This window comes from Eschrichtius robustus, chromosome 1, assembly GCF_028021215.1.
Source record: "Eschrichtius robustus isolate mEscRob2 chromosome 1, mEscRob2.pri, whole genome shotgun sequence".
In the NCBI taxonomy this organism is placed as follows: Eukaryota; Metazoa; Chordata; class Mammalia; order Artiodactyla; family Eschrichtiidae; genus Eschrichtius; species Eschrichtius robustus.
The window spans coordinates 8,780,581-8,796,811 of NC_090824.1; positions in this window are offsets into that span (position 1 = coordinate 8,780,581).

Sequence of the window (16,231 nt, forward strand, 5' to 3'; positions counted from 1 at the left end):
TTCCAGGAGAGAGGATCTATAGTCTTCGTCAAATTACTGAAAGGATCTTCTATGATCCAAAGCATCTTGCATCCCTCAGATGTCAGAGAGAGAGAGAGACCTTGTGAGGTCCCTTCCAGCTCACGTATTCTAGGGTTCTACATCTATGAGATGAAAAATCTTCAAAGATCTGAATCCAGTGCTGATGCTTCTGTAAATACTATTGACAGAGAGAGCTCCAAAGGGCATCGTCCATCTACACACTTCTCCATCCACCACTGTAATATAGTTTTTTTGGGGGGGTGGGGGAGAAATGCTATCTTGACACAGTTTTGAAGTCCTGGCTCGCGGTTGGTCAGTTCTTCTTGAACAGCTAAGTTCACACTCACATCACTTCTCTTCTCGGGTTTTCACACTCTGGGCCACTATACACCTGCCCTAATCATGCAGGGGCCAGGTACCAAACAACTATGGACAGCCCTTATATCCTGGAACTTACAAAATTATTCAAATTAGCCAATCCACAGGGAGCCTGAGAAAGCTGCCTAACCCATCCTGCTTGCTGTACATAAGCTCTCCCTGTAGCACCAGCTTGCTGTTACTCTGTCCCCACGTGCAAACCCTGTGTGGCCCTGCCTGGAAGACTTCTCTCCTTTGGGGAAGTAAGTAACAAAAAGTTCTGCCTTTCATCTATCTGAGTGCCATCGTGTCATGTCTCTCCAACAAAAGAATCTTTAAATCTTGAAAAATAATCACCCACTCTTCCATCCACCTACACTTCTATCTACCCATTCACCCATCCACCCACCTGCTCTCCCATCCTTCCATCCATCCATCCATCCATCCATCCATCCATCCATCCACTGATTTATCAGACATCCGCATAGGTAGTCTGTGCATTGTTAGGCAGAAGTGAATGAATCAATGCACCCATGTCTGGGAGGAGCCCACCACTGAGGCCAGGGAACCATTTCAAAAGGAATTTCTCCCAAACTCAGTAACAACCCACACTCATTTATATCTGGATCGGCACGTATTTGTACTTCATTTTTGCTATGAGAAAATTTAGCTAAACCCTTCCTGCGAAATCTGACACCCCTGATTTATTCTACCCCTTTCCACTTATCCACTTGGCTGGGGTCACAAGGGGGCTCAGCCTGAGGTCACAAGGGGGCTCAGCCCTGCCAGGACTCCGGCTCCAGCCGGCCCGGGGGTTTTCAGGGACAACTAGAGGGGGCACCGAGTTCCTCCTGCATAACCCTGATGGCCTCCGCGCTAAGCCAGGGCCCCTCTGTGGCTTGATAAGAACCGACCCCTGGCCTCTCCAGCTCAAGCCCAAACCTAAGCCTTAGCATCACGCAGTCATCTAAGTCTCCCAAATGTGGCAGATGGCAGCTGACTCATGCAGTGATTTGCACATGCAGTGATCTCTGTTTGGAGTGCCCTTCCTTTGGAAACTCCCTCCCTTCTTTTAGGGGCCGCTCACGGGCCTTTTCCTGACATGCCTGGCGGAGGCTGCACCCCGCCTGCACTCAGCAGCCTGGGCGCCTCCCTCCACAGCGCCGAGTTTTCTTCCATGCCCCCCGGACATGAATCCCATGAGGCAGGGACTCCTGTCTTATTTATCACTGTCTGTTATCGTCCAGCACATAGCAGGGCCCCTGTGAACTCCTGCTGATGGAATAAAGACACAGGTCAGTCTACGGGCAAAAGCCCCCAGATCCAACCTCACTGGGGTGGAGAAAAGAGCCCATAAAACAGAACAGCAGGAAAGCAAGCTATGTGTGCACATGTACGCGCAAGTGTTTGTTTATGTATGTCTGCCCCTCCATCCCAGTGTTCCAGAACATCCTCTCCAAATGTCTGTGTGTGAGGCTGAGGTCCTCAGTCCCCTCCCCAGGAAGGCCCTTTTCCATCCACCTCCAGAAGTGGGCTGCGCTTTTGTCCAGAACTCTATAGTCTTGACCAGAAAGCAACCCCTGTTCTCTGTCACTCGGCAGCCGCCCGGCATACCACAAGCAGACCAATCCTGAAAAACTGGGTGAGCACGGATTTTGATTCAGAGCGAAACATGCACAAAGCCTATAGTGTGGATTGGTTGGCACTGATGCCCACGCCCACGGACCCTGCAGAGCAAGTCCCAGCCAACGTGCAGCCCCCTCCGTTCTGCCTCTGTTCTCGCCCCCGACCCCCAGAGGCCCCCATAGCCCTGCAGGAAGCTTCGTCCTGGGCACAGCTGGCCCTCAGTCCCCAGCTCTGACCCCCGGGTTGTCCATTCCCCAGTGATAAGCTACTAGCTGTTTAAAGTCCTTCTGAGTAAAGGAGAATTAAAATTTTAATTTATTAGCATGCATTTTACCATTCACCTTTATATCGCTCAGCTTGAAGTGCAAATATCTGTGCGTTTAACTCATACGTGAAATCACCGAAATAGCACCATTTATATTTTGCAGTTTATACGTGCATATGTATTTTGTTCTTTCCAGAACAGTGGAAACCTGGCGGAAAGCAAACTCTTGCTTTCCTTAATATGGGTTTTTTTCCTCACAATTTCTGTCTGAGTGGACTTTCCCACACCCCGTCCTCAGATTTAGGGCATGAGTGAAATCCTTGCTATTTCTGGTGCAAAGACCTTCAGAGCTGTGATCAGAGAGGAACTTGAGGAAGGAGGTGGGGGCGAAGGGCACAGGGAGGCTAGTCTTTCCTCCTTCTGTCTGCCTGTCTCCCTGCTGCCCTGGGAGGTGGATGGGGGCCTCGTCCTGCTGGGCCGGCAGGTTGGCGGGAAGGAGGCCTCGGTTGCCAGTTGGCCTGGCCACACTGCTTCCTACCTCTGTCCTTGGCCTTGGGGCTGCCGCTGCTCTTATGTCCAGAGGTGATTCCTCACTTCCTGCCCGGGCGGCAGGCTGGGGGGCTGCTGAGTTTGGGAAATTCTAAGGGTGAGGAGCCCAGGCTGATTCCTGGCATCCCTTGCCCTTCTTCTCCAGGGACTGACCGCTGAGCCAGGGTCCCCAGGGAGCCGGCTCTACCTGCAGGGTCCTCGTGCCTCCTCGTGCCTCCCGTGGAACCTGGGACCCCCAGGTCCGGCGCCCACCAGGCTCGGTGCCGAGGCCCCTCCTTTCCCCTTCCCACCCCCTCATCAGGAGATTGAAGCTCCGAGAGGGGATTTACTCTAGCGAGTGGCATCCTCGGATCTCCCTATTCTGGGTATTTCATAGAAATGGAATCCTGTGACATGTGGCCTTTGGGGCCTGGCTTCTTACACTCAGTGTCATGTTTTTGAGGCTCAGCCACATGGCGGCACATAGCGGTCCTTCATTCCTGTTTGGGGCTCAGCAATGCTCCGTCATATGGCTGGACCACATCTCTTTGTCCCTTCCCCCATGGATGGACTTCGGGGCTGTTTCTACCTTTCAACCATTGTGAATAACGTTGCCAGGAACATTCAGGTAGAAGTGTTTGTTTGGGTTCCTGTTTTCCATCTTTTGGGCGTGTACCCAGCTGGGCCATGTGGGAACTCTGTGCTTCACTTTTGGAGGAAGAGCCAGACTGTTTTCACAGCAGCCGCATCAAGAGGTGCCCCCGCCCCTTGCAGTTCCCCACTCATAGGTTCAAACACCTAGCGCACTGAAGCTGCTGGAGGGCTGCGGAGAAGGACACTGCCCTGGGGGGCATTCTGGAGCCGAGCAGAACCCTATGGGGCCTTTCCCAGACAGACCCCTCCCTGATATCCTCTGCTGTGTCTCCTCTCTGAAGTACCTGGATAACAGTATCTGATGCACATTTCCTGAGTTTTTCAGATGCTGAAACCACCACCAAATGGAAGAAATTAACTATTGGATAATCACGAGCATGCAGCCCCCAGACCTTCTGGCGCCTAAGGATTGATAAGGTTAATCCCTGTGACACTGCTGTGTTATCTCACCATCAACCAATCAGAGAATTGTGCACAAGCTGATCACAGACTCTGGGATGCCCCGCCCTCGCCTGGCCTTTAAAAATGCTCTGCCCCTATGATACTGTAGAGCACAGGGAACTCTGCTCAATATTATGAAAAAACCTAAAAGGGAAAAGAATTTGAAAAAAGAATAGTTATATATATATATGTATAACTGAATCACTTTGCTGTACACCTGAAACTAACACAACATTGTTAATCAAGTGTACTCCAATATAAAATAAATTTTTTTTTTAATTTAAAAAATAAAAAGCTGTAAATTGCTGCTCTCAAAAAAAAAAAAAAATGCTTTGCTGAAACTTTTCAGGGAGTTTGGGGTTTTGGGGGGCATGAGCCACACGTCCTCCTTGTCTGACCCTGCAATAAACCTTCCTCTGCTCCGGACTCTGACGTTTCGGTTTGTTTGGCCTCCCTGTGTATTGGGCACATGAACTTGCGTTCAGTAACAATTTGAGTTTCTACTGACTCAGTGGGCTAACCGTTGATCACCATCACCATCAGCCTCCATTTCACTTCATCCATTTGTTTCGTGTATTTTCAGTTCAAAGAGGTGCATTCCCATGTGCTATGCATCAGCGTCTTACAACGAAGCAGAAATGTTGAGTAGCCTGCCCAAGGTCCCCCAGCTAGAGGGGGGCTGAGCTGGAGCAGGAACCCAGGCCTCCTCTGCACTGGAGCCTGCAGACGGGAGCCTCTGCTTCCCAGTGGATGGCCCCCGAGAGCCAGCCTTTCCCTGGAGCTCTCTGCTCCCCAACCCTCTCTGCCCAGGCTGGCACTGCAGTCAGATTCCGAATTCGCCCCAACTCTCCCTGGGAGAGAGGAACTTAGTACACAGCATTCTGGGCCACATTCCTCTGCCTGGGGGCCTCCAGCTGGGTGCCCTTCACTGTTGAGTAATTCCCCTTTAGCTCACCTTCGAGTCTGTTTTCCTAACGCAGCCCCAGACAGCTCCCAGCCTCCACCCCCTGCCCTGGCTGCTGAGTCCCAGCCCCCCTCTGGAAAACACAATCATCCAGGCTCCCAAGTGCCCAGCACCTTGCTCTAGCCAGGCCCCTCCAGGCAGGTGACAGGTGACATCTCCAGCCCACGCAGTCAGCTTCTAGGTGGGAACCCTGTCCCCAGTGAGGAAACAGGCTCCCCCAGGGGTCAACAGCCTGAGCCACCGCCAGCCCAGACCCAGCCACTCTCACTCAGGCCACTGCCGTTGGCCCTGGCCGGTCTCCCACTTCCTCTCCTGCCCCTCCCACCCTTCCCTTTCACAGTTGCCAGAGGGATCTTTTCTTTTTAATAGAAAACTTAAAAAAAATTGCATGGAGTTAAGTTCCCTCTTTGTGGTGTCCGGTTGGTTCTGTGAGTTTTGACAAAGGCAGAATCGTGTATCCACACCCTTGTGCCCCACAGAACAATTCAATCACCCTGCACATTGCCTGCAGGCTCCTTTGCCGTCAACCCTCCCCAGTGCCCTGCTCTCTGGCAACTACTGATCTGTTTTCTATCCAGAGGGATTTTAAAGAAGGTAAAATCAGTCTCCGGTGGCGGCTTCCACTGCATCTAAAATAAAACGCTCCAGGCCTCTTGCTCACTCAGTGTATACCCTGCCACAGGACATTAGCATAGCCCGCTCCTGCCCCAGGAATGTTCTTCCCTCTTCTCCCAGGGCCAACTGCTCTCCTCCCCAGGTCACAGCCTTAGTGGTTCCTTCTCGCGGGGGAGGGTCTTCTCAGCCAGCCTGGCTAAGAAGGTGCCCTCCTTCCCACCTGGGGCTCTTCTACGGAACACCCACAAGGCGCAAAGTTATATGTGTGTGCTCGTGTGTCTCCTTTGTCTGCTGTGAACTCATAGCTCCATGAGGGCAGAGCCGTGTCTACACTACCCGCCAATCCACAGGCAGGCAGGTCCTAGGTGCTCAGAAAACACTCATTGAACAGGTGAAGGGGGGCTGCTGATGGTAGTGAACCCAGTTTGTGTCTGACTCTCAATCTGTACCTTTTCCACTGTGCCTTGTGCGTCCCCAGAATTCTCACTCATCTGTCCATCTATCTGTCCATCTGTCTGTCCATCAAACACTCACTGAGGCCAGCTCTGTCCCTTGTGCCAGCCCAGGGCTCCCAGAGCTGGTAAGGCTGGCCCCTGCTTTCCCATGGTCAAGATTAACAGCCGCGCATCCCCGCCGTGCCCTTCAGAAGTGGGAGAGGACTCCCCCACCCACTTCCTCACGTTGCCTCCTCCTCCCAGCCCTGTGGGGTGAATTATCAACAGAAGGGGAAGTGACCTGCCCAAGGAGAGCATGACCTGAAGATACCGCAGGGCATCCCAGCGCCCACGGAGCCGTGCAGTGCCCTCGGAGAAAGGCAGGAGATGGGCAAGAGGATGTGTCCTCAGGCGGGCAGAGAGGGAGCCTGGATCCTGGAGGGTCCACAAGAGAAGGCAGGGAGGGAGGGGCACCTCACAGCTGGGGGCTCCCTCAGTGCCCCGCGGGGAAACGGGTCCAGAGAGGATGCTTTAGTCATCCAGCCCATCCTTGAGGGTCCCTGTGTTTCTAGGGTGGGTCACAAAAGCAGATGTGTAGGAGACATAGGGGAGGGGTGCTCTGGGGCCCCGGGGAGGAACCAGCCCTGACGATGTCAGGGGGACATGAGCAAGTCCATCCTGTTGTTTCTGCCCCATAAATAGGCACCACCTTCCAAAACACCTCTCTGCCTCAAACACTGAGGGCGTGGAGGTGATGCCAGAAATAGGCCAGGGCCTCCCAAGCTGCAGAGACGGTGTGGGCGGTGACTGACCGCCCTTCTGGGAACCGAGCTCTGTTCTCTTCCCAGATCCGAGTGATTCAGAGAGTGAGGAGGTGACCTTTTCCTTTCCTGAGGGTTACGTTTTTAATTCCAGGGTTTATCTGAGTTTTTTGATTGTTTGTTTGTTTGTTTGTTTGTTTTAGCAACCTAATGGCAGCCGAAGTGAATTATGTCAAATTATTGAGATTGACACAGCGCCTGGCCCAAGGGAAATGTGTGATAAACAGTTACTGATTGACTAAGCAGATGCCTTCTTCCCCCTCCCCTGTGCACACAGAGCACTTGAAGACCAACAATAGAAGGCTGGTCTTTGGTGCAGGTCTGTGCACCCAAGGCCATGAGTAGGTGGCCCAAGCCTGGCGGTGGGCGTGGGAGTGGGGACACCAGAGGCTGGGCTTGGAGGCTGTCCAGCCAGGAATGGTGCCCCAAAGCCACCTTGGAGCTTCGCCTGTGTAGACACTGTTGGTGCCCCTGCTGATGCGCCCAGGGCCTGGCACTGGACGCTGGTGCGTCAGGGAGCTAGGGCAGCTGCCGCCACCCTCCTGGGGTGGGTTTCCAGGTCCTCTCTAGCTTCTGATTCAAAGGCCATTTGCGAACGTCCGATTGGGACTCGTGGCCACGTGCCTGCACCCCAGTTGCAAGAGAGGCTGGGAAAGCATTTGCCATCCTCCAAAACTCATTGGGTGGGCAATCCCCCAAACTCAGCGAAGGTATTCCGAGAGGGAGGGAGGAATTCCAACAGGAATAAGCACGCTCACAACAGTCCCCTGTGGACGTTCCATGCTTAGGCCAATCCGTGTCTCATATTGCCACGCCTCTGGGCCTTTGCTGTGCTGCTCTGTGCACTTGGCCTGACATTCTACTGCACATCCCCCATCTTTGTGCATGACTATATATATTCCTCTTGCTCTGCGCCCCCCAGCCCTCCCAATATGATAATATAAAATATTTGGTTACATCGAGCATCAGTTTTCATGTTACTATGTCTCTGATATGAAATGTTGTTTCTGGGTAGATGTATAAGATCTCTGCTTATTCTTGTTCCTCTTTTTTTTTTTTTATAGCATCCTGTTCTTGTTTAATGCATGCACTATTTCATCCTTATGAACATATAAATTATACTTAAAAAATTTTCTTCTATTTTCTGCACTGCTTATCCTTGGTCTCTTTTCTTCTTTGCTTTTAGCTTAGAGGGTTTCCTCAAAGGGCCAGTTCCCTTAGCTGTCTGTTTATTTTGAAGAGTGAGCTGTCCAGGGTTCTGCATACCTGGGCTGACCTTGGTGCCAAGTGCACCTCATGGAGGAACAACCGAGCAGCAAGCAGGGAATGCTGTCAGGGAACCTCCAAATGTCAGTGCTGCAATGTTTCCTCTGCAGCCACTCAGCCTCCCAGAGAAGAACCTACCGATCCCCTGGCTTTCCCGGGGACAGGTTTGTGGGTGCCAGAGCTCAATGTGCTGATGTTTACAGCTCCCTAGGCTGTTCAGCTTCATGCCTCACCTTTACGCCTTTCAATCTGATTTTTCCAGAGGATAAACCTCATGTCCTGGGGCTGGAGGTGGCATGGGAAGGAAGAAGCTGATGCTGGTGTCAGACAGGGGGCCGGGAACCCAAACATTTTGTAGAGAAACTTTCAGCCAATCTCCACTCCCCTTTTAGTCCGGAATCCAACACCCTCCTTTCGTGGTACCTGGTGCCTCAGACGGCGATCCCTTGTGGGTTCTGTGGTCAAGTGGTGTGTTTGTATGGACTCTCCCTCTTCGCGCCCTTAGGTGGAAACCATCCCCATTCTGCCAGATCCCTCTTTTGCTTTCAGCCCGCTAATAATGTCGTGACTCTCAGCTGCTAGGGCAGCTTCTCCTGTGTTTATGTTCTTATAGAGTATTACCATTTTTTGGTGATACCTCTGTTAATATTTTAAAGGGGTTTTGGGGAGACGGAGGAGACCCATCAATGGTGAATGCGCCACTTTTAACCAAAATTGGCATTTTGCTTTCTATGACCTCCCTTCTTCCCACAGGACGTGCATGACTTTTCCCACACTGCGACAATGCCCGTTGTCCCTCCCTGTACCCCTGTCCCTCACTGCCCTCCATCCCCTCTCTACTAAGCTCATACGGCCCTGACGCCACTGTCGACTGAGAATTGCCAACCCCAGCCGGGCCCCGAACAGCGCCTAGAGTCGCCCATCGTTTCTCATCTACTGGTCCGTCTCTTTTCCTTCAAATTCCAAACTTTCCTCTTCCCCCAAGCAAATGACCCTCCCGCTACTTCACAGGGAAAACCAAAATCACTGGATGAGGGTTCCTCCTGTTCTCGTTACCACCATCCTCTCCAGCCTGGGTACCGTCTTCAGGGACACATTTGCCCCTCCCCCACCCAGTCTCCACCCAGTAGCCCAAGGGCCCCTCCAAGAACATACATCAGCATCTGTCACTTAAAACCCTCACCGTTTCTCACTGTTCCTAGACTTGTCAACCTCCCCCTACGCCCCTCTACTCTCCACTCAAGCTTCCTTTCAGTCCCAGAAAGAGCATGCACTCAATATTTTTACATTTGCTTTTCTCCAAGGGTGATATTAAAAATATTGAACAATGGCAATATGCTATAACAGGGTCCAAGAGGTCTCCTGCTCTACGAGGAGTTAACCCCTTTAATGTCTGGATCGCGAGAAGGTATTAGTTCCCGGGGCTGCTGTACCAAAGTGCAACAAAGTGAGTGACCTAAGCAGCAGATATTTATTGTCTTGCATTTCTGGGGGCTGGAAGTCTGAGGTCAAGGTGTCGGCAGGACCGTGCTCCCTCTCAAGGTTCTAGGCAAGGATGTGTTCCAGGCCTCGCTCCCAGCTTCTTGGCTATGACAGCTTAACTCCAATCTTCACATGGCGTTCTCCTGATGTGCACGTCTGCATCCAAATTTCTCCTTTTTATAAGGGCACGGTCATATTGGCTTAGGGACCCACCCTAATGACCTCATCTTAACTTGATCATCTGTGAAGACCCTATTTCCAAATAAAGTCACATTCGTAGGGACTGGGGTTAGGGCTTCAAAGATTTTTTGAGGGAGCACAATTCAATCCTTATGGGTTGACCAGAGTGTTAGGGGTGGGCATGTGGGAAAATATCTATTTAACAATGCATATGGAAGAATGTCAGTATTTTAATAACCAGGACATCCTGGCTGAATATTTACTCAGCCAGCCCTGGAACTCTCCCCATCACTTCCCATTCCCTTCATCTTCCGGCATCCTCAGCTTAACCATGCATGCCTCTGAGACCCTGCCCTGGAAGCCCCAGCTGCAGGGGCTCGTAGCCGTGCCATGAGCACCACAGCACCCATGCCTCCCTGCCTTGACCGTGTCGGTTGAGAGGGATTATTTCCCTTCCCTGGGCACCTGGAACCCAGCAGGTGCTCCAGGGTTATTTGCATACATGTCTTTGATCCCATGGAGTCCTGGGGGCAGCGGCCTCATCTCTTACACATCAGCCTCACCAGTGTGGTGGGCACTGGAGAAATGGTGGATGAATGAACAAATGCTTTCATGAATGGATTTTTAACCTGTCCACCAGTATCAGGCTGTATCAACAACCTTGCTTTGTTTTACACTCTGACAGGTGACATGGAACTCACAGGTCAGCAGGTAAGAGACTTAAACGAACATTTGGGGAGGGGAGGTTTGCTGTGTAAAATAAAATCTGACCTCCCGTGCTCCATCGTGAGAAGGAAATAAGAGCTGCAGGTGGGGAAGGGCAGATCACAAAGGAAGGTCCCTAGGCAATCAGGGCTCTCTGAGAAAGGGGAGGAATGCTAAATCTATCGGGGCCGTCATTTCATGACGTAGGTAAGTCAAATCACTATTCTGTAGAGTGAAGTAAGTCAGACAGAGAAAGAGAAATACTGCATGATATCGCTTATATGCGGAATCTAAAAAGAAATGATACAAATGAACTTATTTACAAAACAGAAACAGACACAGATTTAGAGAATGAACTTACAGTTAAAGAGGAAGGGTGGGGAGAAGGGTTAGTCAGGGAGTTAGGGATCGACATGTACACACTGCTGTATTTAAGATGGATAACCAACAAGGACCTACGGTATAGCACAGGGAACTCTGCTCAGTGCTATGTGGCAGCCTGGATGGGAAGGGAGTCTGGGGGAGAATGGAAACATGTATGTGTATGGCTGAGTCGCTTTGCTGTGCCCCTGAAACTATCACAACATTGTTAATCAGCTATACTCCAATATAAAATAAAAAGTTAAAAAAAAATTCAAAAAAATCACTACGCTGTACACCTTAAACTTATACAGGGCTGTTTGCCACTTACATCTCAATAAAACTGGAGGAAAAAAACCCACATATTGCTGAAGCCCAGCCCCAGAATTTCTAATTTAGTAGGTGCGAGCTGGGGCCTGGGAAGCAGTGCGTCTAACAAATTCCCAGGTAATACTGATGCTGCTTGGCTTCAACTTGAGAGTCGCTGATAGAGTCAACAACTTCAAGGTAAAGATGGTAACGCTAAAGCCCAGAAATGTGTCTTGCCCAGCAAAGTTGGCTAATGCCCAAGATGGACGTAAAACCAAGTTGTCACCTCCAAGTCAATATAACCCCTACAGCAGGCTGTCTTTGCGGCACTCCCTCAGGAGTGGGTGCCTGCCTGACCTCGCAGTGATTCAAAGAACAACCACGGAAGGAAAGAATTAATACCTTGATGGTGTTTCACCTGGCTCTTGTTTATATTGTATTTTAATGTCTGATTCCAGAATCAGCCATGTTCTTGATATCTGCACCAATCTTGCGCCACCAAGCATTCTGTTTTGTGTGTGGAGATCTGATCTGTTTATAAAAGCAACATTACAGGGCTTCCCTGGTGGCACAGTGGTTGAGAATCTGCCTGCCAATGTAGGGGACATGGGTTCGAGCCCTGGTCTGGGAAGATCCCACATGCCGCGGAGCAACTAGGCCCGTGAGCCACAACTACTGAGCCTGCGCATCTGGAGCCTGTGCTCCGCAACAAGAGAGGCCGCTATAGTGAGAAGCCCACGCACCGCAATGAAGAGTGGCCCCTGCTTGCCGCAACTAGAGAAAGCCCTCGCACAGAAACGAAGACCCAACACGGCCAAAAATAATTAATTAATTAATTAATTAATTAAAAAATAAAAATAAAAGCAACATTGCAATCACAGTATCATTTTAAAAAGGCAGTTCTAAAACCTACTAATCTTCTCTTCCTAATAATAGAGGGTTCTCGGGACAAAGGTCTTCTGTTATAAGATCACTTTTCTCTGTAGTAGCTCCCTGGTAGATAACTGATTGGGCAACTAACAAAAAACTTACTGTGATCATTGAGAGTAAGGAATTCAAATAAGTACTGGGAGACAATTAAAAAAAAAAAAAGAAAGGGACTTCCCTGGTGGCACAGTGGGTAAGAATCCGCCTGCCAATGCAGGGGACACGGGTTTGAGCCCTGGTCCGAAAGATCCCACATGCCTCGGGGCAACTAAGCCCGTGCGCCACAACTACTGAGCCGGCGCTCTAGAGGCCGCGAGTCACAACTATGGAGCCCGTGTGCCTCAACTACCGAAGCTCGCGCCCCTGGAGCCCGTGCTACGACAAAGAGAAGCCACCCCACCGCATTGAGAAGCCCGAGCACCGCAACGAAGAGTAGCTCCCGCTCGCCACAACTAGAGAAAGCCCACGCGCAGCAACGAAGACCCAACGCAGCCTAAAATTAAAAATAAATTTATTCTTTAAAAATTAAAAAAAAAAAAGAAAAGAGAGGAAGGCTGGGAGCCATGATGCACTGGCAGGGCCTCCGCACGAGGGGGTCCAGAACAATGACGAGCTTGGAAGAAAGGCTCCACGCGGAGCACAGGGTTCCTCTCGGCTCCTTTGGAAGCTCAGCCAGGACTTTTCACTCTGTGTGGCTCAGAGGACTTGGGGGCTCCTTCCTCTGTCCTCTGCCCTCCTCTGTCTACACCCCTCATGTGTTTTCACCAGGAGTGACCCCAAGTAACAGGTGGGGTTGATGCTGTCACCACGTGCCAGAGCTGCGGCCTTGGGGGTGGCCCGTTCAAATTGTCCCCTGTTCCGTGCTCAGGTCTTCTGGTCATTCAGGCTCAAGTGTCAACTCTCCAAGAGGCTCGCCTGACTGCATGATCTAAAGTAGCCTCCAGGGGGAGGGGCACGATGGTGTAGGGGATTAAGAGGTATAAACCGCTATGTATAAAATAAATAAGCTATAAGGATATATTGTACCACACAGGGAATATAGCCAACATGTTATAATAACTCTAAATGGAGTATAACCTTTAAAGATTGTGAATCACTATGTTGTACACCTGAAACTTACATAATATCGTAAATCAACTATACCTCAGAAAAAGTAGTCTCTAACACGCACGCATGCATGCACACCCAAGCCACACAAACCCAAGTACACACTGCACACACATCCCACCAACACACATACACTGACACACCACACACACACACACACTCACTCACACACACCACACAAGGTGGTCCATTCTCAGCTCAGAAATTAAAACCTTAAATTGCAGATGGAGGCTTTACGAGGTTAAGCAACAGCCCCTCAGGTATGTGTGGATTTCTCGACTCCACCCTCAGGCACAGAGGGGCGGAGATCAGATGTCTGTGCTGCGGAGCTTCAGAGACCCCGGGCATCCACCCCATCAGTCCCGAGGGTGCGAACCCAGGGTGCAGTTCGCCTGACCCCCGGCTCTCTGCCCCGGGGTCTGACTCAGCAAACCCTTCTGAACTCCGGGTGCTGGCGCCCAGTCCCCCGCAGCGCCGCGAAGACTGGTTGTGGACCCCGAGTGGTGGGCGTGCAGCCTGGGAGAGGGGCTGCCTGCTCCACGCTCTGGCTCTGCTGTGAATCTCAAGTGAGGCCCTTATCTTGCCCTGGCTGAGCTTCCTCATCTGTCAGATGCAGACAGAAAACGGCACCGAGCTGACGGGCTTGTGCGAGGACTCAGTGGGCTGTGCGTCCGTGGAAGACTGAGACACAGGCTCCTGGGCAGGGTGCTGTTTGGGAGCTGACCCCGTGGGCCAGAAGGAGGAGCTGGTGGACGGGTGCTAGGAAGGCGGGAGGCGATGCAAGGACGCTTTCCTGAATCGGCCACTGCTGTGGGTGCTGGGCCCTGCCACCTCGAGGACCTTCTAAGGTGGGTTGGATTGTATCTCAGAAATGCCTGCCCCGGGACAAGAGGGAGAGGCATTTCCCCAGCTCGGGGAGGGTTTCCCAGTGAAGCACTGGTTCCCCCACGCTCTTGGGTGGTGCTTCCGGGAGTGTGGAGTGGGGTCGCCCAGGCAGCCCCTCCTATAGATCCGAGAAGCCCCAGGGCAGGAAGAGAGGGGCAAGGGTGCATCCAGAGGCTGGAGGTGGTCGGCCTAGAAGGGCCGGTTAGCGGAGCCACTGCCGGCGCAGGGCTGAGGCTGTGAGGGCACCCAGGACACACGCCCCGCCCTCCCCGTCACCGTGCCATCACTGTGGCTCCGCCACTCTCTGTGCGAGAGAACCAGAGCTCCTGCTCCCAGCGCCTGTGTCTCACGGCTCTTGGTGCCTTGCGGCATCTGTGTGTCCCTTCTCTCTGTAGGTCTTTTGCCTTCCGCTTCTGCCAATAGCCAATAGCTGGTTTTTCTGAAACTCAAGTCCAAATTCTCAAGCCTGCATCCAATGGGTGCAAGTGGTCCCGCCCCTTCTCAGGTGCCCTACAAGCCTGGGGCCAATCTGTCCATGAACCCCTGGGTCAGATGCCCTCCTCAGGCTTACAAAACCCATTTTGCCTCCCAACGAATCTGATATTAGGAAGCCATCAGTTCAGCCCTCTCGCCTCCCCTTTCCTGATCCTAGGAGAGAAAGAGAGAAGGCCTTTGCTTGTCTGTTGTGGAGCTTGAGGCGTGCCAAACCTATGGGTGCTCTGACAACTGGGCCCATATCCCCAAAGGGTGATGTGGTAGACAGAATAATGGCTTCCTCAAAGATGTCCACGTCCTATGTTATGTCATGTGTCAAGGGAGAATTAACTTGCAGATGGAATAAGGTTGCCAATCAACTGACCTCAAAATAAAGAGATTAGCCTGGATTACCTGGCCCCAGTGTAATCCTACGGGTCCTTAGATGTGGAAGAAGGAGGCAGAAGAGTCTGTGTCAGAAGCATGCAAAGTGGGAAGAACTCTACCACCACTGCTGGTTTTGAAGATGGAAGGGGCCACAAGCCAAGGAACGCAGGAGAATTCAAGGGAGTTAATATGGTGATCCAGGGAGATGGAGGGTAACTGGACACCCTTCTGCCTTCTTCTTTCATGGGACTGAAGTGAGCCAAGCTTCTCCCCACGACTTGGCAAGGCTGGCTGCTGGGTGGTCCCAGCAGGTCAGGCGTTGAAGCCACCAGAGCAGCCTGCCCATCTGGCTCCTCCTACCCTGCCCATTAAGCTGGACAAACACAGATCCCTCTGCCCACAGGTTGGCAGCAGGAAGAGGGGCTGGCTGTTGGTGACGAGGTCTGATGCCCGCCACCATCTCCACAGCTGGGTGAGAGGGGTGGCACGGGGGGGCTGGTATCTTGCTGGCGGCCGGGCCCTGGGCGGGGGTGGAGGAGCTTAGGCACATCCCACCCCTGCTCTAAGCCGTTTTCCCTTCTCACCCAGGTTGTATCACTGGGCTGTGAAGATTGAATACACTGCGCTGTGGAAGCATTCTGTTGAGTTTGAATGCCCCGCAGGTGGCAAGGGCTCCCCACCAGGCCACAGTCTCTGAGCCCAGCTTCCCATCTGAAGAAGAGACCAGCAGGAGAGGTGACTGGGGCTCCGCTGACGTCTTGCCTCTGACTCACGCACACACGAAACCCCCCACGTGGCAGGGCAGCTGGAAAAACACTGAGTTGGAGGGTAGCGTGCGGACGGCCAGATGGTTTTCATCTTAGTGATGATGAAACTTGAGACACCAGGATGCAGATGGGGACCCGAGGCTCTGATGTGGTGAAACGTGATCCCTCCCGCCAGCTTCTCCATGCTCATCCTCCTGTGCTCTCTCTTTCTCTGTCTTTGAATCTGAGATATTCCTTTCAAGTTGATTTCACATTTGTTTTCTGTCTGTGCTTCTCACTCTCTCTTTCTGTGTCCTTTTCTTTTGCTTCTCATTTTCCCCTCACTGTTCTTAGAGGTTACCTTTTGGTATCCCCTGCAGTAGCATCAAGGCTCACCCTTCTTCTTTTTTGTTTTTTTTAATCTTTATTGTAGTACAGTTGATTTACAATGTTGTGTTAGTTTCAGGTGTACAGCAAAGTGAATCAGTTATACATATACATATGTCTACTCTTTTTAAGATTCTTTTCCCATATAGGTCATTACAGAGTACTGAGTAGAGTTCCCTGTGCTATACAGTAGGTTCTTACTAGTTATCTATTTTATATATAATAGTGTGTATAAGTCAATCCCAATCTCCCAATTTATCCTTCCCCCCACCCCCCCCCCACCCCGCCTT